General features: G+C 36.0%; 1 long non-coding RNA gene across 1 annotated transcript; it reads left to right on the forward strand.

The window, feature by feature from the left end:
* Window positions 1–1,295: 1,295 nt before the first annotated feature.
* LOC103323140 (uncharacterized) lies at window positions 1,296–8,076 on the forward strand. The gene is made up of 4 exons (XR_513517.2): window positions 1,296–1,927; window positions 3,913–4,238; window positions 4,724–4,853; window positions 7,453–8,076. It is a non-coding gene; the product is annotated as an uncharacterized LOC103323140 (long non-coding RNA).
* Window positions 8,077–8,455: the final 379 nt, after the last annotated feature.

Raw genomic sequence — 8,455 nt, forward strand, 5'->3', positions numbered from 1 at the left:
TTCATAGTTAAGTGGAAAAAGATATATGGGCTGATTGTCAATCGCGATTCCTATAGACGGCGTCAATCTGTTGGCGCTTAAAACTAACAGACATAAATAAAGCTAACTTACAGTTGACGTGGAAGATTTGGACTCGAGAAGCCTTCGGTCTGCAGTGGTGTCTTCCCACGAGGGGTAATGCCGGATTCTACATAGGGAGAGGAATAGTAGGTGAAGCCTAAGACATCGGTGTGGTGCCGGCCGAAGGTCCTCCGATGCCAAAGTTAGTAACTAAAAGCGATTCGATTTGACAGAGTGAAAGCACAAGTCAAGTAAAACAGTCTTACCTCTTGAACAACTTTTGGTGTGTAGTATTTTTTGGGAATCAACTTATTGTATTCTTGTTGATGAAGTAAAAGATGCATCTAATAGAGAGCAAATGACCATTGTTTTAAGATTTGTTGATAAGGATGGTTTTGTACAAGAACGTTTTTTGGGATTGTTTGGTATTTATTTATATTTTGTACTTCTTTGTGTTATATTTGCTCGTAATGTAGCTTTGTTTGATTTATAAAATTTTATTTACATTTTTGTTTCAAGAGAAAAATGATTTATAATATATCTCCTCTATAAAATAAAATAAAATAAAAATTAACCTACCCCTATAAAAATTTCTGAATCTACTATTGCATCTAACCAATGCTGGACTCGCATAATCAGTTTTTCTTTCTTCTTCTCTTTTTTTTTTTTTTGCTTTTGTATAATCTGTTTCTTTCTTCCTTTTTCATTTTTTTTTTTCTCTTCTCTTCTGATTTGGCTCATATAATCTGTTGATGGATGACTCTACAGGGGTTACCAAGACCCATATAGTTGTTTTTGTCCTTTTCTGGGGTTTTATACCCCCTGTTTCACCAAAAAAAAAAGAGGGGAGGAAACACCCAGGGCCCTTCCAAACCTACCACCACGTGCTCTCATCCCCACCAATGCTTTTAACTCTTTGTTTTTTTTCGAAAGGAATGCTTTTAAGTATTTCGAAGTGAGTATGTGACGTAAGGGATGACATTGGATCAACTACTCGTTTTCATAATAAGTTAGTGAGATTATTGTACAGTTTTGAAATACAACTAAGTGGTATAATTCGTTTGTATGTTTATATATATAGATGATATGGTTAATGTTTATCAAGTTTTAGGTTATATTATAAAACATTCAGAAGTTATACAATACTCTTGTACCGCATTATAATTATTTGAAGAAATTCTTAACTTTAATACTGATTTTTATATGAGATATATTTTTAATTTCTCATATGTAGAGATACTCGTTTAATTCTCTTTATCGGAAACTTTGGTTATACTCGTTCATTCTTTCCTTAATAAGATATTATTGCTTTTTCGTGATTAAAAAAAAAAAGAGTAAACATGCATTGAAGCTTCCTGAAAGCGAGTTCACTGACTTGCTACGAAATATCGAGCCTGTTTTTTTATTATATATTTTGGGATGCGGTTCCCTTATATTATAGACCTCAGAAACTTGAGTTGCCAAGATATTGACCCAAGGTGGAAAAAATGGCTACAGGTCACCTAGTTCTGAAGCCTACCACTCGTCATCCCAAGCAAACAATCTCTGAGGATATTTCTAGACTGACCATCGACCCCAAAAAGAGTAACAGCAGCTCCCAGTCCTCAGAAACGAGTTCCAATTTTGGCGCTGTTCTCCAGCCCAAGAAGGAGAGAGGTAAGAAGAAAACGAAGGGCAGAAGCAGCAATTTCTTCAGCATTACTGACAATAAAATTGAGGGGATCAGAGCTAAGCGGGTCGGAATTTTCCAGTTTGGTAACACCCACGTCCATAAAGGCCACCAGAAAGAAATACAAGTCGACTCCAGTAGTGGAGAAACCGACTCGGCCTCCAGTGAAGAAGAAGAGTAAGCTGATGACTCGCAGAGGTCTGTAGCTAGCTTAGTCTCCTTTTTAATTATGCAATATTTGATATTTTAAGTAATTTTATTGTGTTATCTTCCACGTTAGCTACTTGACAGAATTTCTAATGGGAGGGACGGTTTTGATGTGCAAAGGATAATGTTAAAGCCTATTAATGTCAAAAAAAATTATTAAGGACAACTTGTGACAATTTCGTAAAATTCAGGGACTATTTGTGATTAAAAAAAAGCCTAAATAAAATAATAATTTTGCTTCAAGTTTCAATTTTTTAAACATAAACAATAATCTAGCCTTTTTCTATTTAAATGTCCTTCAACTAAAGTCATTGCCTTCTTTTTCCAACAAATAATAAATCTTGTTAGTATATACATAATTGTGAAAAGGATTGAAATGAAATTGTTAAAAGAAATTACAAAAACATGAAAATACATAAGTCGAGTTTGGCTTGGGCCCGTAATTGCCTGTTTAGTGGTCCAGTACGAGCCCGGCCTTATCCCATATGTGCAAGGGTTGCAGGCTCGGGCGGACTTGATGACTTTCATAAATGGACGGGCCCAATCCGGCCCGTTTGGGGCCGTTGGCGAAATTAGGACAATGACATAGGCTTAATTATAGGGCTATTTTCATGTATTATTGTTCTTGTTGATATTATTTATAGGGAAAAAGTCACTCTTAGTCCATCTACTTTGCCGGTTTTCACTTTAGTCCCTCTAGTTTTTGAAATTGGTACTTAGGTGACGAGGGGTAAATTTAAAAGATATTCAATCAAGAATGCAATAAACTTCACACTCTAGACCTTGACTAAAAACTCTTATGATTAGTCAACTGTCATATATGAATTATACCAAACAATAACATACACATAGCATACCAAGATGTATCTGCAAGTCTAGAGAATTACTAGTGATAACTTAGGCACTCAGAAGGACCCGTCAATCTAGGCATCCCCTGTTCTAGCAACAACTATGGTGAAAGTATGTGAAGACAGTATAATCAAACAAATACCAAACAGCAGAAAAAGATGACTAGTCAACCGCAAGAACACAAACCAGATGACTAGTCAACTATAAAGAACACAAACCCAGAAAATTTACAGAGATGAAAACCAGAAGTTGTTCACCCAGAAACCCACAATTGGGAAAAACTGGGGGTCATCAACCGACCATGCAATTCATTAAGTAGAAAAAGATTCTTACAATGGAACATAAACAAGCTCAAGAAAAATCTAGATCTATTTAGGAAAATGAGCTAAAATTGTTAGGTATTTATAGGGAAAAAAATCCAGAATTTTTTGGTATTTTTTAAAACAAATTTCAGAATTTTTTTGAATTTTTTTAGCCAAAAAAAACAAGGATTGTCGGATTTCTGGAAAAAAAAAAAAATCGATCAGAGTGTTCGGTTTGCGACACGTGGCGCATGCCTGTTGGATTCTGTCAGGGATGACGTCAGCGGTGACGTTGAGTTCTAAAAAATGTCCATTTTTCTTATATATTTATATTATTGATGTAAGATTAAAAAAAATTTCTGTACTTTTATTACGATTCGGCCCCTCCACACATACAATTCTGACTCCGCCAAGTGTACTTGAACTTATTGAGGTTGGTTTATGGAACCTCTTGTTCCTTCATCATTTATATCTCTATAAACATACGTTAGTTATATTTCATACACTTGTAAGCCTCTCAAAAAAGAAATGAAACCCACCCATTTGTTGTATTCGTGCCCTGTGCCAATATTGTACGCACTATTGTACAGGGCCAACAGTATACAGCACCACACATTATTGTCCTTCTGAAGTGGGCCCCATGTAATTGTATATGGGCAATTATTTTTAGGATAATGCTAAGTTTATTACATTTTTATATCATATTGTGTATCACATTTCTAATAAAGATAGAGCTCACCTATACAATGAGACCCACCCTATTGGAAAAGCGATACACAATGTGTTATAAATATATGATAAGCTTAATATTTTCCTTGTTTTTAGGGAAAAATTGGAGTACTCTGCCTTTGAAGAGAAGAAAGCTGAACAGAATACAGAAGAGGAGCTACTTTCGATCTTTAAAAATTTTAAACCCCACTTAGCTTTTTTCATTTCTCTAGTGTGCCACACACGCTAAAGATTTACCAACCTTACGTGGCCTTTTAATTACCATGCAATTCAAAATAACTTTGCCCCTACCATACAATGGAGAGGCATGCCAGCACAAAGTCAAGAGTCAAGTGCCGATGGCGACTAATTTTCTGACTGGTGATGACCATCAGCCTCCGCAGAAGAGCACCGAGTCATCACTACTAAGAGAAAAGACGATGGTACTACTACCTACTATCATAATTGCAGTTTTTTTTTTTGGAAATACTTCTATAAGAAGCACTTTTGTGATCTAAAATCATTTATACAGTTTTTCTCAAGTATGTCTCAATATAAAGGATTCCGAGCCTCTACATTTACAGTTTTTCTCATTCACTTTTAATTTATTAAATAGCGATTGATATTTCTTTTAGAAGAATAATGTTGATTTTATTATATCAAAATCCCAAAATTTATCAATATCAATGTTTATGTATAACACTAAATAGTGATTGATATTTCGTTTTGATCTCAATATTGATAAAAGAGTAAACAGTACAACACTAAATATAACTAAATTCTTGCACATGATAAAATTTGGAAGTTTATGAGAATAAAATTTTTGGTTGTGGAAATTCTCAATTATTATTTTAATATCAATAATGTATTATGTTATATTATTAGTCCTATTATGATATTTTCACCGGATTCAATCCTCTTTCTATAGATAACGACGAAGCCCGCTGGCGCGCATGATTATGTACAGGAGGTTGACAGAAGAATATGTCAGACTATAGATGACGGAAAAGACCCGCAAGAGCTGCCCCTTGAGCAGGGCCGGATCTTAAGTCAGGCAGGTAAGCTACCGCCTACCCAAAAATATTTTACTAAATAAAAAATCTATATATAAGTTATGTAATTGATATTCATTTCATGTGTTGATATACACTCTTGCTTATCCAATCCATATAAAACTCACAGCACAAGTCAACTCAAACTTTAAAAAACTGAAAAAAAAAATTATAACCAGTCAATTCATGTTATGAATAGCCCAGTGAAACTTTAATAAAAGAAATAATATAACTTAAGCAGCCAAATAGTGGCTGTGGTGCAATTCCAGACAGAATCGGGAAAGCTTCTTTTCAACGCAAGTCTTGGCTATGCTATGCAATCGTGGACACTGGACAGTCTCTTCTCTTCTCTTCTCATATACAAGGAAACAAGTATTCTTCTTAATCTCTTCTCTTTAATTATCTTCTTCTATTGGATTATTCCTAAAATAAATGTATATATCGATAATGAAAAGATAATTGAAGAATTTAAGATTTCTAAGCCTCGTAGGGTACAATTTTAAATTAAACTAAAGACCACGTGGTTCGCTTTTTTCATTTATGCTGACCGGGGGCTAAAAAAGGGAACAAAATTACATCAAAACCCAACGATATCCTCAACCGCATAAGTTTTCCACACGAGAGTGAATTGTTTTTTGGACTATCAAAATAAGACTAAAACCTCATACCAAAAAGGGGATAAAGAAAGACGAAGACCAAAACCAGCCGACCCAACATCCCATCCCATCCCATCCCATCCCAGAGTGAATTTTTCTCTCTTTGCGCATTATTGAAGAATAAATGTGTGGAGGAGAAACACCGGATATCAACTTGAGATATAAACTTAAGTTGCCAAGACTACATTGAACCCCAAATTAGCCAACACAATAAAACACGGAGATCATTTTGATATTTAAACTTATTTTTTATGTATAGAAAAAACTTAGTAAAATATACAAAAGACCTAATCCTTTTTTGTTTTTTTTGTTTTTTTTCTGGTCAACTAATTATACTGACATTGGCCAAAATATATTGCCAACTGATAAGTCACAGGGTACATTATTATGTTTGTTACATGGTGTTGCCATTAATTTTTTGCTACCGCAAATAAGGTATGTGGCCAATTGAACACTAGATTATACTGAAACTGTAATCGTAGCTCATACAACAATGAACTCAGGCTTGCAGACCTTTTTGCTTATGTATAATTGTAACAGTGTTAGTATATGTGATGTACCTGGTTATTATAGTTAAAGGGCAATGAAGGAAATTGACTCCATCTAAAAAGAATATGAACATGTAATTCTTCCCAAAGACAGAAGGAGAAATTTGGTTTAGTGCTTATTCGGTCATCATGTGATACATCATATCAGAAGAAAAACTAGGTAGAAAAGAGCAGCTAAGTTATTCTCGCCGGATATATATCCTGTATACATACAGAAAAAGACAGTGGTGGGGAGGAATCTTGCCTATTGATTAGGCGAATTCAGTGGTACATCCAATGTCAGCTAGTTATCTACAAAGAAAAAGGTGTTCTTGACCGTGATTGATAATTTTTTGTTTAAGGTCCGCATGTTAGGTTTAAAAATTCACCATACATGTAGGGATGAGAATGTGAAAGTTAAAGATGTCATACATTGAAAAGTTAAAAAATCTAATAATAACTTACAAGGTGCTGGGCTATTCCCTTAATTGCTAATTAATTTTGAGATAAAATCTCAACTTCCTTAATACATGTGATCGATACGCATGCATACATAAAACTATTTTTTGTGGGTGGCTTTTATATATGAGAGGCTTGCAGCTGGTTAGCAGATGTTACCAAGTAAGGGTGGACCTACTTTAGGGCTGAAGTGGGCTCCAGTCCAGTCCAAAGTGACCCCCCGGGGGGGGAAGGAATAGTAAAAGAGTGGCTCAATCATCAATAGGCCTCTCCTTATTCATTCTATAGGGTTGGGGCCGCAAATTTCAACTATTCCCTGTTGAGGTGAGGACTCAATTGCATGATAACGAAGCCGAACAAGTTGATGCAGGTCCAACTCTCTGCTATATGATCTTTGCTTGTGGCATTTCTAACTACTCGGTTAGCGTCTTTCACTTAATGAATCGTGCGTTTTTCAAAGCATTACTACTCCTGAGTGCAAGTTCGGTGATTCATGCCATGTCTGAGGGGGAGTTGGAAAGATGGCACTGGGACAAAGCTAGAATTCGAGCGAAAAAGGCGTTACATGAGATGAAGATGTCCACAGAAGTTACAAAGAAACAAGTAGAAGGGAGTGTAGGATTGGTATGGGTCACGTGCGGGCTACCCCAGCTCGGCAATTCATTTGGTGACTTCGAGAGTAGGTTTAATTGTAAGCCAAATTTAGATAAATCAAATTTTGGCCCAAAATTTCTCTCTATCTCTCTCCGTATTCTCTTTCTTCTTTACTCCTTTCGCCTGTTTTCTTCTTTCTTTTCTCTCTCCTCTCTTTTCTTGTTCTTCTTCTTTCTCTCCGCCATTTTTCTTCTTTCTCTTTCTTTCCTTTTGTCTTTCTCTATTTGTTTTATTAAATCTCTGTTTCTCTCTTCTTTTTTCATGTGTTTCTCTGTCTACACATATTGATGGTGGTTTTATGTGGTGAAGATGTTATGTGCTGATGTTGAATAGGCGGTTTGATCATCTTGAGCTTGTGGGTGTTTTGGTGGAGGACCCGACTGTAGTCTGAATCACATAGGTGGCCGAAAAAAAAAAATTTACCCCACCCCTGTAAAAAAATCGTGGGTCTGCCATTGTAACCAAGGTGAAGATATGTCTACAGGCTTCCTAATCCTAAAGCCTAAAATTGGTGATAACAAGAAAGCATCTGAGGATGCTAAAGTGAACATCGAGCAGGAAAACAACAGCAGCTCGAACCCAGCAACGGGTTCCAAAAGCTGTGCTACTTCTAGTACAAGTACCAAGCCCAAGAATAATACTGAGAGAGGTGAGGCCAAAAGAGGCGTTGCCTTCAACATTTCTGGGAATACAATTGAGGGAAGCAATTCAGGTAGGGTAGGAATTTTCGAGTTTGGCAACAAAAACGTTTATAAAGGCCACAAGAAAGAAAAACAAGTCGACTCAAGAAGTGGAGAAACCGACTCGGCCTCCGGTGGTGAAAACGAAGAGTGAACTCAGGTGATCTGTAGTCTGCGGGCCTCTTTATTTTATGTATGCACCATTTCTTATGTAATTTGATAATCAAGATCGAATATTTATCCCTTGTCCAAACCCTTTAGTTTTGAGTTGGTTTCCTTTGCGAGATTCCTTTGTGTAGTTCTACTATCTACCCATTATGTGCAGCAATCAGTGATCCATGATGATTGATGACTATCATAGACAGGCAATAAGGTCCCCATGATTGATGAAATTGTTTCTTCACCAAAGGTTTATTTCCTTGTTGTGGATGAAATGAATGTAAGCTTAATTAAGGGCTTCACACTCAATTCTAGTGAAACACAAACATCATGTGCAGAAATAGAAATCATAAACAAAACTCTGCTAGTAAATTCATACAGGTGTAAAACAAATTAAACAAGAGTTGTAGCAATCTTACAAGATATGAATTAGGCGTGGGCATGGTCCGGTTCGGTCGATTCTAATCTCAAAT

Source organism: Prunus mume, linkage group LG2 (assembly GCF_029339155.1).
Source record: "Prunus mume cultivar Tortuosa linkage group LG2, ASM2933915v1, whole genome shotgun sequence".
Taxonomy (NCBI): Eukaryota; Viridiplantae; Streptophyta; class Magnoliopsida; order Rosales; family Rosaceae; genus Prunus; species Prunus mume.